This window comes from Penaeus monodon, chromosome 12 (genome assembly GCF_015228065.2).
Source record: "Penaeus monodon isolate SGIC_2016 chromosome 12, NSTDA_Pmon_1, whole genome shotgun sequence".
NCBI classification, from domain to species: Eukaryota; Metazoa; Arthropoda; class Malacostraca; order Decapoda; family Penaeidae; genus Penaeus; species Penaeus monodon.
Window position 1 is genome coordinate 20,130,861 of NC_051397.1, and position 5,892 is coordinate 20,136,752.

Sequence of the window (5,892 nt, forward strand, 5' to 3'; positions counted from 1 at the left end):
TAATTGGTCTCAAACTCATTGCCTTAGCTCAAGTGCCTAATGTAACTCTAATTGTCTCTGCAACAGATTTCTTCTTTTCAGTGCAACTAATGAAACAAATGTTCATATGGGAAGAGTTAGATGCAGTTTCATGAAATCACTTTTTAAGAACACCCGGTTACAGAATAGTGAGCTCGATTTTGAAACTATTTTTAAATTTGTCATTTGTATGTGAGGGAGAGTTTTAATGGATTTGCAGGGAGCATCTTCCACTTTCCAAACAAAACAATTTGCAGTTGCGCAAGTTTCTTTTGGGAAGTATTAATTTCTCAGTGTTTAAATAATGAGTCAGAAAAAAATAGGTGGGCCAGGGGAAATATTGGAACTTGACGAAGCCAAATTTAAAAAACATAAATAAAACATAGGTCGCATAATTGAAGGTCAGTGGCTTTTTTGAGGAAAATGCTGCAAGAGTAGGAAAATATTTCTCATACCTGTACAGGAGTGTGACTCTCTTACTTTGCTTAACTTCATTAAAGAGATTGTTGGAATGCAAACAATTGAGGGTTATCAACATTCAATAGTAGATTATTCATATAGTTTTGTTGACCCTGATAAGGGCACATACAATCGAGCATAAATGGAAGGAGGCCAAAGCCCAAAGTGCTCCACTTTGGCAGGAGGAGATAACACTTCGTGGGTTAACTGACCAGGGTCATCTTTCTGACATACCCAGACCAGAATAAACAGTTCCATCAATTCCTCCTTGCAGATGGTCTGTAACCTCCCCACTGGAAGCAGGTGTCATAAATATTTTCTATAAGAAAATTGTTGCGAAGTTGGTACGAAGTGCTAATGAAAGGGATCTGTTCATCCCTGTCTTGGAAAAAAAAAATAGAAGGTATGAAAGATTAGGAATTGATACTCCAATTTTTAGGTATGTGGGAATAAATCATATTTTACTATAATTTTATTGTTTGCATTTTTGGAAAATCCACTTTTTGCACATACCATTTAACACTTGTTTACTTGGGAGCTATTTTTCTCTTGTCGGCTAAAGTTTGGCTCGTGTTTTCGAGAAATCCACTTTTTTGTGTATTATAGAATCAATGTTTAGCTCGTCTTATCGAGAAATCGACTTTTCAAACATTTATTGGAAACTAAATTTGATTTGATTTTCAGCAAAATCGTCTTTTCTATTACGCTTGGGACACGAAGTTTGGCTCATCTCTTCATTAATTTGACTTTTTATGGTTTCATAAATCACTTTTCCAGGCTGATATTAACATCCACCGCCATCCATGGTATCACCCTTTCAATTGCTTGTTCCCCATGAATCCCCCAAGATTGTTAGGTAGAGGATTTCAACTCTAGAGGCTGCATCACTCTTGTTAATAAATACCGGCCCTCTGCCTCTCCACAAGCACTGTTTCCAGTGCAACTTTATTTCAGAGAGTCCCCCTTTCGCCCAGGCCAGGGTGCTGACACTCCCAGAAGCACTGGACTAGAGGAACCAGGGGTATATACCATGATGGCCACAACAGACCAGATAATGTTGGCTGTGGTGACCACCCAAAGAAGAACAGGATAACCACTCAGGCCGCTCAGTCTTAATGGCACCACTGTCATTTGTTTCCTTGACACCAGTTTGAAAACAACTATCATCAAACCCAAGACCACTTCAGCTAGTTGATCCCCATGCCCCATGCAGCATAAAGACCCAGTTAATGTTCTCAAGGGTGTTGCTGACAAGCCCATCGATACTATCGGTCGCTATTTGTGATTCAAAATTTCCCTGGAGATGCCCTCCTGGGAATGGGATTCCATCGAACAAGCTTCAACCTATCATTTGATGCTGAGAAGGGTAGGGCTTGTCTAGTTATTAAAGACCAGCCATTCCCAGTAACCTACATTGACATTCCCACTATGTAAATCAGTGGCGTGTCATTAGCAGGTCTGGATCCCTGTTGGAAACATCATGATCACATCTCAAGTGCCTACTATTTTCATCTCGCCCTACCTGATTACCACTGCCACGAACGCCAGTGTGGACAGTCAATGGCATGATAAAGATGATTTGTACACTCCAGTTACAACTCCCTCAAGCAACCCATCAAATCTTGTCAGAGAGTATGTGGAATAGTTTACCATCTGTCAGCAGTCACAAGGAGTAACCCCAAAGAGTTCCAATGGCCGAAACTCCCTTGGAACTTCTTGAGTGGGTGTCGATAGACATCCTGGAGTCAAGGCACCATTGAGGTGGGGTCTAACCATACTTGACCAACAATCTCAGTATATTCAGATATTACAGCATCTAGAGTACATCAAGCATTTCTGAATAAATGGGTGACTTACTTTGGCCCTCCTTGTGTTATCCAAACTGACAATGGGAGGCAGATTGTCGCTCAGGCGTTTGAGGAAATGGTTGAAATGCTCTGTACTTCCCACCATTTCACTGTTTGATACTGTGAGAGGTCTCCTGTTTCTCTCATGCTATTCTTGCAATATTAATTTCCATGTTTAATATATTAAGAATGTAATAATGTACTGTGTAGATTCATTAGCATGGCCCCGTGAAAGGTTCTGATGTCAAGTGAGCTTTGAGCTCATCCGTTGCAAAACTGGCAGATTCTTAATTCGCTCGAGGTAATACGGGAGCGAACGTAGCGTGGCGAGGCAGTAGTAGGTGGGTGGTAGCGAGCGGTAAGACCTCGCCAGCTCGTTCATAAAACCCGTAGTCCACAATATTTATTAAATATAAGAAATGAAAGCCTGGCCCAAAAAGTAAAATGGAAATAAAAGCAAAGCCAATTCAATAAAACACGTAAGTAAAATCACATGAAATATCAACTGAAGATATAAAAAGTAACAATGAAGTAAAGGAAATAACTAAAAGTAAAATTTAAAACACTAAAATGGCCGGCTAAAACTGTTGATGTGGACAGCTAAAATTGGTGGAGACACTTGCAAAATATACATTTATTGAATGAAGCGTTTAAGAAACGTGCATACAGCATAAAACAGTGGGTGTATGGGTAAAATGAGCAGCCAACTACTTATCTTTTAAGTATGGATCGGTGACGGATATGGTACGTCACTGTAAAGTTCCTTGGGCTGGGAGGAGAAAGAAACACGTCGGTGTCTCGGAGCAGACTGGTTTATTTTTCTATTCTGTGTACACACAATATGTGCGAGAAAATACTGTCGCGATTGTTTCGCGAAGCGCAAATCAGTGCGGCCACTTGTTCCGTGTAGGCATTCAGGTATTCCACTGGTCTCATATTGCATACAATTAAAATAACTGGCTCCGATATTAAAAAAAAAAAAAACAGTAAAAGACTTAAAAGGTATTGTAAAAATGATAAGAATAAAACAGATGTAAAAAAAGGCATGGCTTTAGGTATTTATACATGGGGAGAAACAGTCCAGACCAGGTAAGCTCGTTAAGAAAGCAAACTAATTGAGTATGTATATCGCTTCGTGCTTAAATGCGGCAATGTTGCATGGAGACGGGTTCCTCAGCTTACAATACAGCCCCCAATCCAATGGCGTAATGGAATGCACTAATCGTGTGGTTAAGGCAGCTCTAGCAAATGTTCTAGATTGTCTAGGGAGCTACGGAATTATGTCTTGCTCCAAATTCTGCAATACACAGATCAACTGGAAAGCAACCCATCTACCCAGTCAGGAAACATGCTTACTTCCCAGTTGGTTCAACTAACGAGGCTGAATTTGATAATGTGGACTTTCAGTAACATTTGAGACTTGCCCGACACATTGTCGTTACAGCTTCCAGTAAAACTTGAGGGATTTATTTAAATTCTATAATCAGCCTGCAAAAGGAACCTTCACCCCTGATGTTGGGCAGCTGCTGTGGTTTAAGGAAATGGTGCCCCATTTCCTATGACCAAAGTGGTGAGGCCCTGCACAGGTTTCTGAAAGATTTGGTCCCATGTCCTTAGAAGTAGAGGACTTGGATTCTGTTTTTTCATGATCATCTTAAGCACTTGCGAGCTGACCACCCATCAGATGAACTGTCTTATACCGATGACATTGAGATGATGACACGGATGACCCTGAAACTGATAATTTGGTCACCCTGATGACTTCCCACGTTTGAGAGCTTTCATCCACTGTTGAAACAGATATGTGCCAATGAGAATAACTAATGTTAGGGACCTCACATCCAGTGCGCCAATGGCTAATGCTACACTGGCTTTAAGGATTGCTTTTTTCTTCCTTTCTCTCCCGCATCCCAATAACGTATTTATTATTATTATTTCATCATTATTATTATTTTATATAAAGATGTGCGACCGTGACGTCACAGATTACGTGAAACCTCACTGCCAAATAAACGTGTATCCTGACAGTTTTCATTTTACCATTAATTAGGAACTGGACGAAATTATCTAATGATAATCAGAATCTTGTAAATGTGATGATTTTCATTTTGTAACCTATTTTAAGTGTTAACGCAAATCAAACGTGCTGATATATATATATATATATATATATATATATATATATATATATATATATATATACATATATATATATATATATATATGAATTATTATTATTACTGCCTGATTTCTATTTGAAGTAATGTTTGATTCATATAGATTTTTCTATATTTATTTTTTTATTATACGGAGAAAGCCCACGGTACCATATCCACGTATTCTAGAATCCTTCCTTTACCCACTCAGATTCCGTATGGACTCCTTAGGCTACTGATCAGCTTACTCCCACATTATTGCTGTTTTATTATTATTATTATTATTAGTTGTTTTGTTGTTGTTGTTGTCGTCGTTGTTGTAGTATCATGATTATTATCATTATTATTATCAGTATGATTACTATTGTCATTGTCATTATTATGGTTGTTATCATTGTTGAAATTTAGTATGTCAGTTATTTATTTTTCGTTCTTTTCATAATTTTTAGCAATTTATTTATCATTTTATTACCATCACTATCATTAAGATCGTCAATGTTATCAATACTATTATTGTTGATTTCATTGCTGTCACTATTACTGTTATTACTATTATTGTTATTATTATTATTAATATCACCGGCCGCGGTGGCCGAGTGGTTAGAGCATCGGACTCAAGACTGTCACGACGGTAATCTGAGTTCGAGGGTTCGAGTCACCGACCGGCGCGTTGTTCCCCTGGGCAAGGAACTTCACCTCGATTGCCTACCGTCATGGGAGCCCACAGTCCAGTGGCATCTTCCGTGCCGGTCCCAATTCAACCCCGATGAATGGGGAGGGTTGACGGCAGGAAGGGCATCCGGTCGTAAAAAACGTGCCAAACCGTAATGAAGATGCGGATACAAAGAGTGGAGGAAGAAAATCCGCACCGGCGACCCCGACTAGGGATTAAAGCCAGAAAAAAATTATTAATATCGCCATGATCATTATTACTATTATTATCATCATCAGGTTCATTAGTATTATTTTGATGATGATGACCGTCATCATCATCATTGCCATCAAATCATCATCATAACTATCATCATCATCACCATCATGTCATTATTATTATCCTTATTAATATTGTTGCTATCATTATCATTGTCAATATCATTATCATCATCATTATTGTTATTATCATCATCAATATCAATATCATCATTGTATCATTATCATTATTATTATCATTATCATCACGATCATTATTATTATTAATAATTTCCATTATCATTATTATCATTATCATTATCGTTATCATTACTATCGGTATCACCATTACCATCATGTTCAATATTATTATTATTTATTGCCATTAACATTATCATTACATCGTTTCCCTTTATTTTTCCATTATTGTTTTCATCATTCATTCATTTTTAAAATTTTTTTTTTTTAATTTTATTATTTTTATTTTATTTTTTTTTATTATT